This window comes from Rutidosis leptorrhynchoides, chromosome 3 (assembly GCF_046630445.1).
Source record: "Rutidosis leptorrhynchoides isolate AG116_Rl617_1_P2 chromosome 3, CSIRO_AGI_Rlap_v1, whole genome shotgun sequence".
Classification (NCBI taxonomy): Eukaryota; Viridiplantae; Streptophyta; class Magnoliopsida; order Asterales; family Asteraceae; genus Rutidosis; species Rutidosis leptorrhynchoides.
The window spans coordinates 144733700-144755678 of NC_092335.1; the positions used below are offsets into that span (position 1 = coordinate 144733700).

Here is a 21979-nt window from a genome sequence, read left to right on the forward strand (position 1 = left end):
CATGATCACATCATCATCATCATCATTATTTATCCTAACTATCATCATAATCATACGCTTAACATCATGTATATCATCATCAATATCATTTCGTCATCACCATAATGCTCTCATCATCATCATACTCCATCTATCATAAGTCATCACCATTCTTTCACCATAGCTGCGGTGGTCTGGGTGTTCTTCGAACATAAACAGTAATAGTTAACAGTGGTGATGGTCATGGTGGTTTACGGTTTTAACAACAGCAGCACAAGCTTGATCACAGGTCGCGAAGGAAATGATTCAGTGGTGGTTGTTTACGACGGTTTTCTAGCAGAACATGAGAGAGAAAAAGAGATGGTGGCTCATGGTAATGTAACAGAAAACGGAAAATTCACAGCAACAGTAACAGTGAATGATGGTGGTGTTTAATGGTAACAGTGGAGTTGATAGTGGTTACAAACAGAAAACGCAAATATGATGTTCAAATGGTGGTTGATGTTTGATGGTTTTTGTTGTCGATACACGATTATAAACCGAAAACAAAAGTATCGAACAATGATCGGTGGTAGGGTGGTGATGATTCTCCGGTGGTGTTAGAAGGTGGTTGTTTGAAATTGTGGTGGTTTTGTATTTGTTTCAACCGAAAATAAAAATTTGGTTTCCTTTTGAGTTTTTGGATCGTTCAATATAACAAAAGGAGGAGGTTATTTGGGTGGGTTGTGGTTGGTGATCAACATGGTGATGAGGTGTGGTGAGTAGACGGTTTATAGTTGTCCACAACGGCAACAAACATTGGTGGTCAATGGTGGGTTGTAACCGAAGTTGAAACAGAAAATTCGAGCACAAAGGTGATGGTTATGGAGTTTATGTTGGCGGTTTATGGTGGTGTTGGTACTACGGTGGCGATGGTGACCGGCGGTAAGGTGGTGGCAGCGACGGAGGTGAGGTGGTCTTGCAGGAGCTTTATGAGTGAGTAAAAGTATATGTATCATGTAACTATATATATAGATATAGAATGAGATATATTTGAATATACTAATAATATATAATATATTATAAGTTAGGAATCAAACGTGTTTTATAGTATGGAGAAATGGAAAGATAACAAACTACAACATGATTCATATTTAATTAATACATGATTGTCTCAATTGGTAATGCACACATAAAGTAATTATAGATATTATTAGCATCCTTTGTTTTCTTATGTATTAGTCAGAAAGTAGAAAGCAAGTGGGCTCTAATTTGTGTGGTGATTTAGATGAAGTAGTCATGGTGTTTCTACGGGTGTTGTTTTAGTATATAAATCATATATATATATGTATATAAATCATATATATATATATATATATATATATATATATATATATATATATATATATATATATATATATATATATATATATATATATAGTGCAAGTAGTAGTTAAAATTGTATTATAAAGATCAAATTTAAAACATGTGAGAATGAAACAATAGTTAAGCAGTCTGAATAATTGGATTCATCTTACCGACAGTTTTTGACTGTTATATTGTGCCATGTTGAAAATCAGTGGCGGATAAAAGTATTCGGATAAATCCCAAATTTTTAAATTAAATAGCTTTATTTATTTTGGTCATTATGGTATAAAATTCGATTATGAATTACTAGATAAAAATTACATCACTGTCCGCGCTCGATTAAAGGTAAAATATGAAAAGTGTTCAAATTTAACAATTAACTCCTAAATATATTTTTAATAGGCCTATGATTCATATAACTCATTTTCGGATCACCGTTTATTTTAAAATTATATAAGTTTGAATTAAATTTGCTTAATTACCCATTGAATGATGAACGATTACTACAATCGTTTACTAAATGAAATTAGAAACCATTTATATTCGAATTACATTAAATTTATTATGTTTTAATAATAATTTAGTTTTCGTAGATTATAATTAGTTCAAATCATCAATTCATATAACACTATATTCAATATTTCTAATTATTATTTATATACCTATATATACATATATACATTTTCATTTACAAACAATTGTTCGTGAATCGTCGAAAACAGTTGAAGGTCAAATGGATATATGAAACAATTCAAAATTTTTGAGACACAACCTAACAGACTTTTCTTATCGTGTCAAAAATATTAAATCGTATCGAGAGTTTGGTTCAAAATTAGTCGACACACTTATCGAAAAAATCTTGTATGGGTATATTAACAGTTGTTTCCTTCCCACCTCTAGTTATTACTAGGGCATCAAACTCACTACTCTCTAATTCAGCTTTAGCGGTTAAACGTTTAAATGTAAGCTAAAAATTGATGATTAACTCTTCAAAAGTCTTTATCAAGGTATCAAATTTGTTCTGGCATTCTATGAATTGAAGGTTTATCGTGTATTGCTTTTTCATAAATTCAACTAAAGCTTCTTTAGAGAGGGTAGCAAGTTGGTGTAGTGGAAGGAGTATATTAAAGTCCGAGCTATTCTGTTGTTTATATGCCCATCTAGGGTAAGGATACCTTAGACTGGTTTTAGTAGCATCGGTACTTTTAGGAATTGATAAACTTTGAAGAGTGAGGGTGAGATCTTGTAACCTGGTTTCCAGCATTTGTACCGTATGAGCGAAGACGTCATCCTTCTCAGCAGCTTCATTATTCTAATCCTCCTGCTGTGCAGCTATTGTATCCAAAAGATCTCATGCTTCGTCTGCTGTTCGTGACATGAAATTGCCTTGCGAGGCCATGTCTAGGAGAGACTTATCATTCTTGGTCAAACCATTGTAAAGCGTGTAGATTACGTCTGCCTGACTTAACGAGTGATTCGGACATCTTTTAAGCATCACTTTTATTCTATTCCATGCTAGACACAATGACTCGTTTTCTTTTTGAGAAAATTTGGTGATGTCATTTCTTAAACAGGTTTGCAGGGAATGTGGATAAAATTTGTTCAAAAATTTAGTGGCTAATTCTTCCCATGAGTGTATTGAATTCGAGTTAAGACCATCAAACCATGTTAAAGCGTGTGAAGACATAGAATATTGGAAAAGATGAAGTTTCAAAAGGTTTTTCTCGTTTGCTTCCTTCTTAAAAGAGTCAACCAGACTGATAAATTTGTTTAAGTGAAAGTTTGGATCGTCAGTCGGTAATCCTTGAAATTTATAGATCATACTGACCAGCTTGATCATGTGTGAACTGATTTTAGGAGTTCCTTCGGTTCCTAAGGTGATTGGTCCTCCTCTTTCTTCTAAGCATGATTTTTGCATAGAAGCAAGGGTGTTTTGTTGTTCCATTTTTATGATTTTCTATTAAAAAAAGACTTAAAAGTAACTTTTAGAAAATGTTAATTGACTAAAAGGATCGATAATTTAATAAAAATAATTATTCTTGAAATTCGATCGCTAACCTTATCGATATTCTAATTGATAGGATTTCTTACAGATTACTAGGTATCTGATAATGCTAAAAACGAACATATATTTCATAGCATTATTCCTCAAGAAAGACAAGCTTTTAGTTGCAATTGTTCTATTTCAAAAATTACTTGATGTTTCGCGAGGTGTATATAAAATAGTTATTATTTTACTAGAAAATACTATTAAATACGATACAATTTTACACAAGATATTTATTTATTTATAGAATGGATATACTTAAACCTTGCTACAACACTTATAGGCAGTGTACCTAATCGTACAGTAGTGTAGTTTTTAGTAAGTCCGGTTCGTTCCACAGGGAAATCTTTAAACAAAGCTCAACGCTATATTAGTTTACCTTTATAAAAATACAAATATATATATAAGTGATATTATTATTATAAAGGGGGGTTTTTACCGTTTAATGACCGGTTTGTCGATTTTAAAACTTTAGTCGCAGTTAAAACCTAATGTAAAATATAAAATAAATACAAGACTTTAAATTAAAGCGTAAAGTAAATAACGATAATGAAATTGCGAATAATAAAAATGCGATAAAATTAAATTGCGATAATTAAAAAGTACGATAATTAAAAGTGCGATAAAATAAAATAACAATAAATAAAAGTGCGATAATTAGAAGTGCAATTAAATATACAATAAAGGAAATTAAATATGAAATAAAAGAATTATGCTTATTTAAACTTCCGTAATCATGATGTTTGACGTGTTGATTTTAGTTTTATGCCCATGGGTTAATTGTCCTTTGTCCTGGATTATTCAATATGTCCGTCTGGTTTTTGTCCATAACAGTCCATCAGTCATAAATATAAATTGCAAGTGTCCTTGTCAAATTATTATTATACCCGAAGATAAATATTCCAACTAATTGGGGATTCGAATTGTAACAAGGTTTTAATACTTTGTTTAATGAATACACCAGGTTATCGACTGCGTGTAAACCAAGGTTTTACTACTTTGTTAACAATTACACCAATTACCCTTGAATGTAATTTCACCCCTGTTTTAATTATTCTAGTGGCTATTAATCCATTCCCGTGTCCGGTTAAATGAACGATTATTCGTACATATAAATACCCCGCCCATCGTGTCCGATCGAGTGTATATGGTAATTTATAGGGACGCCCAATTGTAAATCTTTATATTAACATTAACAAACTTTCATTTAGTTAAACAAATATAAAGCCCATTAATAGCCCATAGCCTAGTTTCCACAAGTGTCGTTCTTTTGTCCAAACCCCAATTATGGTACAAAGCCCAATTACCCAATTTTAGTAATTAGCCCAACATCATGATTACTTCGTTTTAAACAAGCATAATAATAACTTAGCTACGAGACATTAATGTAAAAAGGTTGAACATAACTTACAATGATTAAAAATAGCGTAGCGTTACACGGACAGAATTTCGACTTACACCCTTACAACATTCGCTAACATACCCTTATTATTAGAATTATAATTAAAATATAAATTATAAATATAAATATATTACTTCGTATGAAGAGAAGAAAAAAAATGATGATATTTTCGATCAGAATTCGGTTGGCTTTATAGCCAGAAATGAATTTTGGGGCTCCGCGACTCGCGGCAAAAAGCCCTTTAAACTCCGCGAGTCGCGGAGAGGTATTTTCATTTCACACCCTTGGAGTTTCTGGCTGCCGACGGATTTTATTATATATATATATAATATATATATAATTAATATAATTAATTATATATTATATTATATTTATATACATAGTTAACTTGTAATTTTTAGTCCGTTGCGTCGAGCGTTAAGAGTTGACTCTAGTCCCGGTTCCGGATTTTCGAACGTCCTCGCGTATAATTTAATATCTTGTACTTTGTGTTTTGAATCTTGTACTCTTGTGATTTCGAGACGTTTCTTATCAATAATTGGAACCTTTTTGATTGTCTTTTGTTCTTTTGAGCTTTTTGGTCGTTTGCGTCTTCAAATCGTCGAATCTGTCTTTTGTCTTCACCTTTTATTATTTAAACGAATATCACTTGTAAATAGAACAATTGCAACTAAAAGCTTGTCTTTCTTGAGGAATAATGCTATGAAATATATGTTCGTTTTTAGCATTATCAAATATTCCCACACTTGAGCGTTGCTTGTCCTCAAGCAATATTGTCTTGAAATACTAGAATCACTTCTTTATTCTTCACACTTTGTACATCAGTGATTTCTATACGGCGGTATAAACAATGGTAGTAACGATATGGTTTACAGTCCCACATGACTATAAAAATTTAGATCCATTAAGGAAATTGGATCTTTATGAAAACATTTGATCTTTTGAAAATTAAATCTAGTTTTTACCCTAGATAAGTTTTCCGGAATAACCCTTTACCGGTGTTTGCAAAATATTTTTGTGGGTTTGGTGGGTTTCAGATTTGAAAATTTTAGCTCAAAACTTGCGGTTTTGTGTCACCCACTTGCTAACCTTGTATTTGGAAAGCAACACGTCCAGTTTACTTGTTCCGTATATTACCTTTCGGCAAACTACCGTCCGGTTGTAAAGGAAAGCGTTGAACAAGCAACTGTTAAGGCAATGTCCCGTGACATGCTTTTGATTATGGTCTATAACTTGTCGGACGCAATTACTATCCTTGGTAGGAGCAATAGTAAAGCTCACCCTTATAATTTTTTTTCAGTCTGGCACAAGGTCCTGTCTTTGACCATGCTATGCAACCACCGTTCTTACGGTTGACACCCGATTTGATTCAGGTGACCTAATGAATTCCAGGTGAATTCCTAGGATTTTACGTTCAATGGTAATGAACGCATTGAAAATAGGGTTTTCAGAAAACAAATCGGTTTATAATTTTGATCAAAATATTTTCTCGTTCAAGCTCGAGTTTAGATATCATCGAATTCCATGAGTTTGTAATTCTCAATCTTTAAGGTCAATCTCTAGGATTGAGTAATATCAGTCTTAAAAGCTGATTTTTAATCTTTAAGGAGATTATCCTTTCTGGGGATATGATTCATTAGTCTTATCCAGCTAATTTGCACGGTGCCTCCCCATTGTACGAGATAAATCCTTCTCATGGTTAGGATAAATCTGACCACTTGGCGACCCTGTTTAATGCTGAGGTCCGTGGATTTCCTGCTGATTTTAGTGATGACTTTTCTAGATTTTTCGTCAACCTACAGCTGGTCTGGACGACAACTTCATGACCTAAATCAGGAAGCGCGTGTCTTTTTCGGAAGACTTTACTTCCTTTTAATGATGGAATTGATTCATCGTGTAGATCCATCTCTTCTTTTCTTTCATCGGGTAAAATAGTTTAGTTTAGTCCAAAGCAAAAGTATTTTTAGTTATTTGTTACAGATATATGTGACATATGTTTAAAATAACTTGGTAAATTTTCCCACACTTGGCTTTTTATTTTTCTTTTTATCGTCCTCTATTCCATTTTAAATGAATTTTAACATTTTAGTTTGTTTCTCAATTTATCTCCTTTCCGAGGTAACAATAATTTCGGTGTTAAAACCTAGTTTTATCGTTCATAAATATGTTTAAACATGATTTTGAATTCATTTATTTGAAAAATTTTTAAAAATTTTACTAGAATTGGGTAGTCAGTATATAAGACCAGGGCTGTTCTTTATTATCAGAGAGCACTAGATTCTAATACAACTACTGCTTTACTAGTATTTTTAATGGTAACCAAGTGTTTAATATAAAAATTTTTAAAATCCGAAAGAATTTAACCCCTTCCCACACTTAAGATCTTGCAATGCCCTCATTTGCAAGAAATCAGTAACAATTTAAATTATTGAGGGTGATTTGTGTGAAAATGATTAAATTTTTACCAAAGTTTCCAAATATATTGGCGTTTGTTTGCTGAATGATAAATGGTGCACGTCATTTGTTCATTCCGTCTTGTTGTTATTTCACATGTATTTTGCATCATTGTCGTCAAAATTACTTGCTTTTGCTGAACTTAATGCCAGTCTTTGAAAATGCGTTGTTTTACCCTGTTGTGTACATAAGATAAACTGCAAACATATATACATATTTTTGAAGTTTGGTTTATTACCCCACATTCAAAAATTATTAAAATCTAAGAATAAAAGTTAGATAATTATAAAAATGATTACAATATTAACAAAAATATTAAATATATCAATAATTACAAATTACAAAATAATAAAAAATAATAAGTAAACTAAGGATGATATTGGTACCAATAGGGGTTCCACGCATAACCATAAGTGCTATAGAATGCCTCGGCAGGGTCATACGTAGGATATGGTGGCTGCATCTCTATCGACCAAGGAGGGAAGACGGGTTTCGGTGTAGGAATATAGTTTCTACCTATGTGTTGGCAATGCGCTATGATCTGGTTCTGATGAACTTGCCAATCTTCAAATGCTCTCTGTCTAGCATTTTCGTATTCCTGAGAAGCTATAAACCTTTGCATTTCTTGCATCTGGTTCCCCCCTCCTACATTACCTTGTTCCTGGTTTCTCTCTACCTGTGGATGTCTACCATTGTATCGTACTGCGGCGTTATTTCGCCGCTTCAACACTTTCGCACCATGGTATACATTTAAACCTATAGTGTCGCGGGGTTCCGGCTCTTCTACTAATAATCCCCCCCGACTTATATCCACACCGAGATATTCACCAATCAAAGTAATAAAAATACCACCCCCTATTATGCTATGTGGACGCATCCCTCGAACCATAGCTGATAAATAATAACCCACACAATATGGTATACTTACAGCGCTGTGTGGGTCTCGAATACACATATGGTAAAACAAATCTTGTTCATTTACCTTTTCTTTGTTTTTACCCCTTTGTGTAATCGAATTAGCTAAAAATCTATGTATTACTCTTAATTCGGCTCTATCTATATCCAAATAAGAGTAGTTTCCCCCTTTAAAACGGTGGTGGCTTGTCATTTGACTCCACACACCGTGTGTATCAAAATTCTCATCTATTTTCCTACCGTTTATTATCAATCCTCTACAATCGGCAGACGCTAATTCCTCAGGCGTATATATACGTAAAGCCTGAGCCATGTCCAGTAAAGACATGTGGCGCATCGAACCGCCTAACAAAAATCTAATAAAAGAACGATCGGTTAAACTAGCTACCCGATCATTCAACTCTATACTACATAACAACTCTTCACACCATACTTTATATACAGGTCTGCGTATGGTGAATAAACATATCCAGTCATTAAAATAAGAATTACCATACCTCTGTACCAGTAATTCCCTAATTGGCCCGGCCAATTCTACAGCTTCCAAGGGTCCCCATTCTATGACCCTTGGTACCTCAACAACCTTAGAGTGAAGAGTATGCAAACCCCGTTGATATTTTGGATAATCTATCCAAAGTCTGTCAAATCGCAGGTTCGGGTGCAACTGTTCCAAGTGCATATCTGAAAAGGTCATGACTGGATGAGGTACATCCTGCTTGTAGTAGTTATCTACCTCCTGTTGTTCCAAGTTCTCAGCAGGAGCATGGCGGGCTTGGGATGAAGATTCACCCCTTTCAGTCTGCAAAACACATCAAACACAAATTTTGTGTATCCAAATATGCATTAGTGTCAGCAAAATCATCAATCAAAATAATTACAATGACATTATACGCGAGGACGTTCGAAAATCCGGAACCGGGACTAGAGTCAACTCTTAACGCTCGACGCAACGGACTAAAAATTACAAGTTAACTATGTATATAAATATAATATAATATATAATTAATTATATTAATTATATATATATTATATATATATATAATAAAATCCGTCGGCAGCCAGAAACTCCAAGGGTGTGAAATGAAAATACCTCTCCGCGACTCGCGGAGTTTAAAGGGCTTTTTGCCGCGAGTCGCGGAGCCCCAAAATTCATTTCTGGCTATAAAGCCAACCGAATTCTGATCGAAAATATCATCATTTTTTTTCTTCTCTTCATACGAAGTAATATATTTATATTTATAATTTATATTTTAATTATAATTCTAATAATAAGGGTATGTTAGCGAATGTTGTAAGGGTGTAAGTCGAAATTCTGTCCGTGTAACGCTACGCTATTTTTAATCATTGTAAGTTATGTTCAACCTTTTTACATTAATGTCTCGTAGCTAAGTTATTATTATGCTTGTTTAAAACGAAGTAATCATGATGTTGGGCTAATTACTAAAATTGGGTAATTGGGCTTTGTACCATAATTGGGGTTTGGACAAAAGAACGACACTTGTGGAAACTAGGCTATGGGCTATTAATGGGCTTTATATTTGTTTAACTAAATGAAAGTTTGTTAATGTTAATATAAAGATTTACAATTGGGCGTCCCTATAAATTACCATATACACTCGATCGGACACGATGGGCGGGGTATTTATATGTACGAATAATCGTTCATTTAACCGGACACGGGAATGGATTAATAGCCACTAGAATAATTAAAACAGGGGTGAAATTACATTCAAGGGTAATTGGTGTAATTGTTAACAAAGTAGTAAAACCTTGGTTTACACGCAGTCGATAACCTGGTGTATTCATTAAACAAAGTATTAAAACCTTGTTACAATTCGAATCCCCAATTAGTTGGAATATTTATCTTCGGGTATAATAATAATTTGACAAGGACACTTGCAATTTATATTTATGACTGATGGACTGTTATGGACAAAAACCAGACGGACATATTGAATAATCCAGGACAAAGGACAATTAACCCATGGGCATAAAACTAAAATCAACACGTCAAACATCATGATTACGGAAGTTTAAATAAGCATAATTCTTTTATTTCATATTTAATTTCCTTTATTGTATATTTAATTGCACTTCTAATTATCGCACTTTTATTTATTGTTATTTTATTTTATCGCACTTTTAATTATCGTACTTTTTAATTATCGCAATTTAATTTTATCGCATTTTTATTATTCGCAATTTCATTATCGTTATTTACTTTACGCTTTAATTTAAAGTCTTGTATTTATTTTATATTTTACATTAGGTTTTAACTGCGACTAAAGTTTTAAAATCGACAAACCGGTCATTAAACGGTAAAAACCCCCCTTTATAATAATAATATCACTTATATATATATTTGTATTTTTATAAAGGTAAACTAATATAGCGTTGAGCTTTGTTTAAAGATTTCCCTGTGGAACGAACCGGACTTACTAAAAACTACACTACTGTACGATTAGGTACACTGCCTATAAGTGTTGTAGCAAGGTTTAAGTATATCCATTCTATAAATAAATAAATATCTTGTGTAAAATTGTATCGTATTTAATAGTATTTTCTAGTAAAATAATAACTATTTTATATACACCTCGCGAAACATCAAGTAATTTTTGGCGCCGCTGCCGGGGAACTATCTTAAAAGCCGGAAGCGCAACGCTAATAAAAAAAAAAAAAAAAAAAAATTTTAGTTACTTTTATTAAAAGTCGTTTTTGTAAAAATTACGTTTTAAATATTCAAAAATATAAAAAGAAAAACAAAAATATTAGTATTTTTAGGATTTTGTTAAATATTTAAGTTTTATAAGTTTCTTTATCTTTATTTTAATTTATAAAAATATAAATTTTATAAAAAATCGTTTATTTAAATTAAAAACAGAAAACAGAAAAATAAATAAAAAAAAAAAAAAAAAGAAAAACGCGTAAAAAGTACTACCTGTCAACAGAATTCCTGAACCCCGCGACTTGCGGGGTTTTCCTCTTTATTCACCGCAACTCGCGGAGGCCCTCTGACACACGGACAAAACCCTAATCACGGGTTTTAATTTATTATTATTATTATTAATTACTTAATTATTATTATTATTATTAATTTTAGTTTTATTTTTACTTTTTACTTTATATTTATGTATTTTGTTTAATTAGTTTTATTAAAATTGTAAAATTAGTAGTTTTAATTAAATAAATAATATAAAAATAATATTTTTATAAAAATTGTACTTTTTACAACTTTTTGTATATTTTTATATTTTGTACCTTTTTAATCGTTGTAGCGTAATATTTGTATTTTTAGCTCATAATTAATTTTAAACTTAGTTTTTGCTATAGTTATTTTTACTCCTAGATTTTTAGGCTTTGCCGTAGAATTCCTTAAGTGCTTTTTCTTTAGACTAAGATTTAGGTGCTTTAGAATTTTGCGACGCCTTTTTAAGATTTAGTTTCTTTTTAAGTTATTTCCATTTGGGATTTAGTTTTTCCTGTAAGCTTTAATATTTTTAGACCTTTTACTATGTATCAATTATCATTCCAATTAGTAATTTCAATTTGCGATTATAATTTTAAGTTAGTTGTAGTAATAAGGTTAAATTAGTTAAGTATTTTTAAGTTTTGATAAGTTTCTTTTAATTTTCCGTCACCTTTTATTTTTCAACCAATTTTTCTTTTTCGACACTTTTGCGACGAACTCTTTTTCTTTCTTATTTCTCGCCATTCTAGTTTTTAGGACTTAGAATTTTATTCTACTTCTTATCTAAATTTCTTAAAATTACGAAAATTTATTTTAAGTGGTTAAATTGATAGACATCAAAATTTTCTGGTTCGTAGTAATAGTTGGATTTGTACGTGGACCGGGTTATTGGAGCCAAACAGTCCTCAATTATATTGAGACCAAACGAATCCTGCCCCTCTGCTGCATCTTTTGGCTATTCGAAACGTGGGCAAAATCAGAAAAGTCTATTGATTGGATAACTTATTATAATTTTTCTTTCCTTTTAAAAACTAATAGGATATTCTGTGAATGCAACGAGCAAGACGTTCACCACCTTTTGTACGTTCACCACCTGTAACTCGATCAAGACATCGTTTAACAAATATAACCGCCGTTGATTTTTCTTTAGAATCGTCATCCAGTCGACCAAGTACTTCAGTTCAAATTTCCGATAATCCAGTTTTTGAAACAAACCTCACAATTGAGAATCCAGAAAATATTCAGGAACGGTTAATAGATCCTGAACCATTAAACTTTCCTCCGGAACCACCAATCATTCAAACAGAGATTGTTGAGGAACGAACTATTAAATCAGAATCATTTAGTGATACCGATTCAACAAATTCAAATATGGAGAATCTGGAACCTTTAAGTATGGAAGACCGAATGAGAGCTAAACGCACTGGCCAAGGTCACGCAATTACTCATCCAGACATTAATGCGCCAGATTATGAAATCAAAGGACAAATTCTACACATGGTGACTAATCAATGCCAATTTAGTGGTGCGCCGAAGGAAGATCCAAATGAACATCTACGTACCTTTAATAGGATCTGCACACTATTTAAAATACGAGAAGTGGAGGATGAACAGATATATCTCATGTTATTTCCCTGGACTTTAAAGGGAGAAGCCAAAGATTGGTTGGAATCGTTACCTGAAGGGGCGATTGATACATGGGATGTTTTAATTGACAAATTTCTTAAACAATTCTTTCCCGCATCTAAAGCCGTAAGACTTCAAGCAGAAATTGTTACGTTCACACAAAAGCCAAATGAAACTCTATATGAGGCGTGGACAAGATATGGAAAGTTGTTAAGAGGATGTCCGCAACATGGTTTAGACACCTGTCAAATAGTACAAATATTCTACCAAGGATGCGACATCACTACAAGGAAAGACATAGATATAGCAGCTGGTGGTTCTATTATGAAGAAAACCGAAACTGATGCTTACAAAATTATTGATAACACTGCTTCCCACTCACATGAGTGGCACCAAGAAAAAGATATCATTAGATCATCTAAAGCAGCTAGAGCCGATTCTAGCCATGACTTAGATTCCATTTCCGCAAAGATAGATGCTTTCGAGAGACGAATGGAAAAGATGACTAAAGATATTCATGCTATACGAATTAGTTGTGAGCAGTGTGGAGGACCACATTTGACAAAAGATTGTCTCAGTATTGAATTAACAATGGAACAAAGAGAGAATATTTCATACATAAACCAAAGGCCTGGAAATAATTATCAGAATAATTATCAACCGCCAAGACCGATTTACAATCAAAACCAGAATTATAACCGAAATATTCCATACAACAACCAACAAGGTCCTAGCAATTCACAATTATCCAATAATACTTACAATCAGCAAAGACCTAATTTTCAAAATAAACCACCACAACAAACCGATGATAAAAAGCCGAATTTAGAAGATATGATGACGAAGCTAGTTGAAACTCAAACGCAGTTTTTCACATCTCAAAAACAAACCAATGAACAAAATGCTCAAGCATTTAGAAATCAACAAGCTTCTATTCAAAATCTGGAACAAGAAGTGAGTAACCTAGCAAGGTTAATAGGTGAAAGAAAACCGGGAAGTCTACCAAGCGATACAAACGCTAACCCCCGGAATGAAACAGCTAAAGCTATTACCACAAGAAGTGGTACAACACTTAAACCACCTGAAATACCTGTAACTTCTGATGAAACTATTCCTACTCCACAAGAACCACAACCTGATCAGGATAAGGAAAAAGAACCGGTAGTTGAAAAGGTTAATAAAGATAACACAGTTAAAGATAAACCTTATGTTAAACCATACCAACCACCACTTCCTTACCCAAGTAAAATGAAGAAGGAAAAACTTGAAGCCGAGCAATCCAAATTCTTGGATATGTTTAAACAGATAAATGTAAATCTTCCTTTCATTGATGTGATTTCAGGAATGCCAAGATATGCTAAATTCTTGAAAGATCTAATCACGAATAGAAAGAAAATGGAAGAACTCTCGGCTGTTACTATGAATGCTAATTGTTCAGCAGTGCTGTTGAATAAGATACCAGAAAAACTATCTGATCCAGGAAGTTTCACAATTCCATGTTTTCTGGGTAGCCTTAGTTCAATAGAAGCATTGGCAGATTTAGGTGCTAGTATAAATCTAATGCCGTATTCACTATACGCTAAACTAGACCTTGGAGAATTGAAACCAACCAGAATAAGCATACAACTAGCCGATAGATCAATAAAATATCCTAGAGGGATAATGGAGAACATGCTAGTTAAAGTTGGTACTTTAGTATTTCCAGTAGATTTTGTTGTTTTAGACATGGAAGAAGATTCTCAAGTTCCTCTCATATTAGGAAGACCATTCTTAAACACGGCTAAAGCAATGATAGACGTGTTTGGTAAGAAACTGACCCTAAGTATAGAGGATGAGAGTGTTACCTTTTCAGTTGATAGAGCAATGCAACAACCACAATCTGCAGATGATACATGTTATTATATTAAAACTATAGATGCACATGCAGAATTATTAGAAGAATTTCCAGAATTACAAGGAACAGGAGAATGTTCTTTAGGAGAAAGTAATGAACCAATTGATGAAGCTGAAATGTTAGCTACACTTATAGCTAATGGATATGAACCAACAACAGAAGAAATTCAAATGCTAAAAGAAGAAGACAGATATCGATATAAATCATCGATAGAAGAACCTCCGAAATTAGAGTTAAAGCCACTTCCAAACCATTTGGAATACGCTTATTTACATGGTGAATCTGAATTACCTGTAATAATATCGTCTTCTCTTACTGAAAATGAGAAATCACAACTCATTTCTGTGTTGAAAGCTCATAAACCAGCCATTGCATGGAAGATTCATGATATTAAAGGAATAAGTCCTTCGTATTGCACACATAAAATCCTTATGGAAGAAGGTCATAAAACGTATGTGCAACGCCAACGAAGACTAAATCCTAATATGCAAGATGTAGTTAAGAAAGAGATTATTAAACTGCTAGATGCAGGTTTAATTTATCCAATCTCTGATAGTCCATGGGTAAGCCCAGTTCAATGCGTGCCTAAGAAGGGTGGCATGACTGTCATCACAAATGAGAAAAATGAGCTTATTCCTACTAGGACTGTAACAGGATGGCGTGTATGTATTGATTATAGAAAATTAAATGACGCCACCAGAAAAGATCACTTTCCCTTACCTTTCATAGATCAAATGTTGGAAAGATTAGCCGGAAATAGTTACTATTGTTTTCTAGATGGATTTTCCGGATATTTTCAAATTCCAATAGCACCCGAAGATCAAGAGAAAACCACATTCACGTGCCCTTATGGTACTTTTGCTTACAAACGCATGCCATTTGGACTTTGTAACGCCCCTGCAACCTTTCAAAGGTGTATGATGGCGATTTTTCATGACATGATAGAAGAATGCATGGAAGTATTCATGGATGACTTTTCAGTCTTCGGTGATACATTTAAATCATGTCTAGTTAATCTGGAACGAATGCTAATTAGATGCGAAAAATCAAATCTAGTACTTAATTGGGAGAAATGCCATTTCATGGTTAAAGAAGGCATCGTTCTTGGACATAAAATTTCAAAAGAAGGAATTGAAGTGGATAGAGCTAAAGTAGATGTAATTGCTAAACTTCCACATCCCACCAATGTTAGAGGAGTTAGGAGTTTTCTAGGGCATGCCGGTTTTTACCGACGTTTCATAAAAGATTTTTCTAAAATTGCCACTCCTATGAATAAACTCCTAGAAAAGGATGCGCCATTCATCTTTTCAGATGAATGTATCAAATCTTTTAATATTCTTAAAGAAAAACTCACTAATGCACCGATCATGATAACACCAAATTGGAATCTACCATTTGAACTAATGTGCGATGCAAGTGATTTTGCAATGAGAGCCGTTTTAGGACAAAGGATTGAAAAACGATTTCAACCTATATATTATGCTAGTAAGACGTTACAAGGAGCACAAACGAACTATACAACTACTGAAAAAGAACTCCTTGCTATTGTCTTTGCTTTTGACAAATTTCGATCATATCTCGTTCTAGCAAAAACGGTGGTCTATACCGACCATTCTGCTCTTAGATACCTATTTTCAAAACAAGATGCTAAACCAAGATTAATCCGTTGGATCTTACTCTTACAAGAGTTTGATATTGAAATCCGAGATAAAAAAGGAGCAGAAAATCTCGCCGCTGATCATCTTTCTCGTCTTGAAAATCCCGAATTAGAAGTTCTGAATGAATCGGCCATACAAGACAACTTTCCTGATGAATATCTATTGAAGATAGATTATAAAGAAATCCCATGGTTTGCAGACTATGCAAATTACTTAGTTTGTGGATTCCTTGAAAAAGGATTATCGTACCAAAGACGAAAGAAATTCTTCAGTGATATAAAACACTATTTCTGGGAAGATCCACATCTGTTTAAAAGTTGTCCCGATGGAATAATACGCCGATGTGTATTTGGAGATGAAGCTAGTAAAATTTTAAACCATTGTCACACAGGACCAACAGGAGGGCATTATGGGCCTCAACTAACAGCAAGAAAAGTTTATGAAGCTGGATTCTATTGGCCTACAATTTACAAAGACGCACACCTTCTTTGCAAATCCTGTGATGCATGTCAAAGGGCCGGAAGAATAAGTCAACGTGATGAAATGCCACAAAATGTCATCCAAGTATGTGAAGTATTTGACATTTGGGGTATTGACTTTATGGGTCCATTTCCAAAATCTCATAATAATCTATATATACTCGTAGCCATTGATTATGTATCTAAATGGGCGGAAGCACAAGCTCTCCCAACCAACGATGCACGAGTTGTAGTCAACTTTTTAAAACGTCTTTTTGCAAGGTTTGGAACACCGAAAGCTTTAATAAGTGATCGGGGTACTCATTTCTGTAATAATCAACTTGAGAAAGTTCTTAAAAGATATGGAGTAACTCATAAAATCTCCACCGCATATCATCCACAAACAAGTGGACAAGTTGAAAATACAAACCGAGCTTTAAAACGTATTCTAGAGAAAACCGTAGGATCAAATCCGAAGGAATGGTCCATTAAATTGGAGGATGCACTCTGGGCTTTTAGAACAGCCTACAAAACTCCAATTGGAACCACACCTTTTAGACTTGTTTATGGAAAAGCGTGTCATCTTCCAGTAGAAATTGAACACAAAGCATTTTGGGCTTTGAAGACATGTAATCTTGATTTACATGAAGCCGGACGTCTACGATTAAGTCAACTAAACGAATTAGAAGAATTAAGACATGAAGCATACGAAAATTCGTTAATCTATAAAGAAAGAACGAAGAAATGGCATGATAAAAGAATCAGAAGTTCAAAAGAATTTAAAGAAGGAGACAGAGTTCTTCTTTTCAATTCACGATTCAAGCTATTTCCTGGAAAATTGAAATCAAGATGGTCTGGACCATTTATAGTCAAAAGAGTTTTCCCATACGGAACGATAGAATTGATAAATTCAAATGGGATTGAATTTAAAGTTAATGGTCACAGAGTTAAACATTACATACATGGTCCGATGGAAGTCGACAACGAAGTTAATCACAATTTCGACACCACAGCTAACTAAGTGTGGGGAGAATCAAGTCTTTAAAAAATAATATGAATTTCTGTTAGAGTTAGATTGTCTGTTTTCGTGTAGTTCTCGAAAATGGAACACGTATGGTCTTTCCCTAGCAGACCCTAAAGAACTAGTCTTCTCCCCCCATTCTGAATTTTTATTTTTTTAGGTTTTTACGAAATGAAGACTGCCTGTGAACTAAACCATGGTCTAATGCTACACGCTTTGATCACTAAACGTAATAATGACATACTCCCGAGTGAAATAGTATCAGTAATCAGAGAAAGAATGGACGGAGTTAGAAAAGGATCCAGATGCGAAGATAATAAGTTACAATTTGGTAAAGGAAAATCAAAATCCGCAGCGAAAAGAAGAGCACGACACCTAGAAAAATGTCACAAATGCGGAAAATGGTCACATGGAGGTAAATGTTCAAATAATCAAACCTATTCAAATACCGAATTTGTTACTTTATGCAGAGACGGACCGTTCATATGTTTAGAAGAAAAGACAATGAATGCTAGAGGTTACGCCTATGCAGCCATGGAAGACCAATTAAACCGACTATCTTATGAATATAATAGATCATATAACTAAGAAATCTATTTCAAAGGTATGTCTGTACAGTTTTTATTTTTATTTTTATTTTTAACCTTTTGATAATAAACGCTAATTTGTTCGCTAAAAAGTATTAAATTGGTATTGAATAAAATTAGGTTTGGCGACCGAAATTATTGATATCATTCAAAAATTTATTACATCACTGCGAAATTTAACGTTTATTCTTAAGGTATAAATATCTTTAATCAATCAACCCAGAATATTTTAAAAAATTCGTCATGAGTTAAATTAGGTCTTGGAACCGAAATTACTTTACCGAAAAGAGGGGCGCATATTTTTGATAATATTTGATTGATTAAAGTGGGATAAAAAGACAAAAAGATTTTTAATTTTATTTTTACCATGTTTTTAAAATTAATATTTAAACCTTAAAATTAATATTGTAAATTTTGTAAAAACAATATATTTAAAATTGTAAATATTTGAAAAATTAATATAAGTTTGATATGAATTTATGAATTTTTAAATTAAGTTTGGTGTGAATTTTTGATTTTTAAAAATATGAATTTTAATTTTATGCATTTTAAATTTTAAGTTTGGTGTGAATTTTTAATTTTTAATTTTGAATTTTATATTTATGTTGTGTGAATTTAAAAACAAAAATTTACTTTATCTCATTAAGTTAAAAATATGATTTTTAAAAATTCGTCGTAAGTTGAAGACTAGGTCTTTGAACCGAAATTGCTTTACCCGAGGGAGGGACGAGAACTTTTATTATCATTATTTTTAATCTTATTAATTTAAAGTATGCCAAAAACATTAAAAAACCCAAAAATCTTAGCTTTTAATCGCTACAAAAAGACAAATTTTAAAATTTTGTCGAGGGACGGACTAGGACATCAATCCGAAACGACCTCGTCCTAAATAACAAGGGAAACAAAATTTTAAAATTAATTTCTTAATTGTTTTATAAGTTAAAGATTATAAAAAAAAAAAAAAAAAAAAAAAAAAAAAAAAAAAAAAAAAAGTAACTCCGCGACTCGCGGAGTTTTAAGTGAAAACCTCCGCGACTCGCGGAGGGACCAAATTACAGAAAAAAAATATAACCAGCTGCACGATCTGTACACACCACACACAAAAACACTGCAATTCTAACAGCGAAAAAACCCCCGAAAACCCACGAAAATCACCCCCAAAAATCTCAATTTTTAACCGTTAATCACCAAATTTTTTGCTAAAATCATGTTGAGAAGGATGATATCTAGGAACTACTCAAGAAAACAGGTACAATTACACCCCAAATCACCTTTAAATCCGAATTTTAGTGTGTTCTTGAGCATATTTTCATAATTTGAATTTTGTTAATTTTTAGTGTAATTAGTGTTAAATTGTTAGTATATTATGCATGTATAACCTAGATTGATGCTTGTTAACATGATTTGAAGCCAAAAACTTCAAAATCTTTAGAATCTAGGGTTTGTGTTCTTGAGCAAATTTGGGGCTTTTTGATATAAACAGGTTATGGCCGATTTTTGTCATGAATTGTTGCTAAATTGAGTAGTGTAACATGTCTAGGTAGTTAAATGATCCAAACTTTAAGCCTAAACATGATTTTGAGAATTAAAGTGGACTTTTTCAAGTCCAAAATTCATGAACTTGATTTTTGAAAGATAATGCCATTTGAGACTTGTTTATTTGCTAGTAATGATTATTTTGACATGTTATTTGAGTTGAATGCTTATGAACTTGGCGAAAATTTTCGTATATGCTTATTTGAAAAAGTGTAGATTTGATAAAAATGTGAAAATAAGCTTAAGTTTGATATAAATTGATAATGTCATTGTAATTATTTTGATTGATGATTTTGCTGACACTAATGCATATTTGGATACACAAAATTTGTGTTTGATGTGTTTTGCAGACTGAAAGGGGTGAATCTTCATCCCAAGCCCGCCATGCTCCTGCTGAGAACTTGGAACAACAGGAGGTAGATAACTACTACAAGCAGGATGTACCTCATCCAGTCATGACCTTTTCAGATATGCACTTGGAACAGTTGCACCCGAACCTGCGATTTGACAGACTTTGGATAGATTATCCAAAATATCAACGGGGTTTGCATACTCTTCACTCTAAGGTTGTTGAGGTACCAAGGGTCATAGAATGGGGACCCTTGGAAGCTGTAGAATTGGCCGGGCCAATTAGGGAATTACTGGTACAGAGGTATGGTAATTCTTATTTTAATGACTGGATATGTTTATTCACCATACGCAGACCTGTATATAAAGTATGGTGTGAAGAGTTGTTATGTAGTATAGAGTTGAATGATCGGGTAGCTAGTTTAACCGATCGTTCTTTTATTAGATTTTTGTTAGGCGGTTCGATGCGCCACATGTCTTTACTGGACATGGCTCAGGCTTTACGTATATATACGCCTGAGGAATTAGCGTCTGCCGATTGTAGAGGATTGATAATAAACGGTAGGAAAATAGATGAGAATTTTGATACACACGGTGTGTGGAGTCAAATGACAAGCCACCACCGTTTTAAAGGGGGAAACTACTCTTATTTGGATATAGATAGAGCCGAATTAAGAGTAATACATAGATTTTTAGCTAATTCGATTACACAAAGGGGTAAAAACAAAGAAAAGGTAAATGAACAAGATTTGTTTTACCATATGTGTATTCGAGACCCACACAGCGCTGTAAGTATACCATATTGTGTGGGTTATTATTTATCAGCTATGGTTCGAGGGATGCGTCCACATAGCATAATAGGGGGTGGTATTTTTATTACTTTGATTGGTGAATATCTCGGTGTGGATATAAGTCGGGGGGGATTATTAGTAGAAGAGCCGGAACCCCGCGACACTATAGGTTTAAATGTATACCATGGTGCGAAAGTGTTGAAGCGGCGAAATAACGCCGCAGTACGATACAATGGTAGACATCCACAGGTAGAGAGAAACCAGGAACAAGGTAATGTAGGAGGGGGGAACCAGATGCAAGAAATGCAAAGGTTTATAGCTTCTCAGGAATACGAAAATGCTAGACAGAGAGCATTTGAAGATTGGCAAGTTCATCAGAACCAGATCATAGCGCATTGCCAACACATAGGTAGAAACTATATTCCTACACCGAAACCCGTCTTCCCTCCTTGGTCGATAGAGATGCAGCCACCATATCCTACGTATGACCCTGCCGAGGCATTCTATAGCACTTATGGTTATGCGTGGAACCCCTATTGGTACCAATATCATCCTTAGTTTACTTATTATTTTTTATTATTTTGTAATTTGTAATTATTGATATATTTAATATTTTTGTTAATATTGTAATCATTTTTATAATTATCTAACTTTTATTCTTAGATTTTAATAATTTTTGAATGTGGGGTAATAAACCAAACTTCAAAAATATGTATATATGTTTGCAGTTTATCTTATGTACACAACAGGGTAAAACAACGCATTTTCAAAGACTGGCATTAAGTTCAGCAAAAGCAAGTAATTTTGACGACAATGATGCAAAATACATGTGAAATAACAACAAGACGGAATGAACAAATGACGTGCACCATTTATCATTCAGCAAACAAACGCCAATATATTTGGAAACTTTGGTAAAAATTTAATCATTTTCACACAAATCACCCT

At 33.3% G+C, this 21979-nt stretch overlaps 1 pseudogene; it reads left to right on the forward strand.

Annotated features, from left to right (window-relative positions):
* The first annotated feature begins 216 nt into the window (after window positions 1-216).
* The window catches only part of LOC139900463 (lipid phosphate phosphatase 2-like), a 145977-nt pseudogene continuing 124214 nt past the window's right edge, over window positions 217-21979 (forward strand).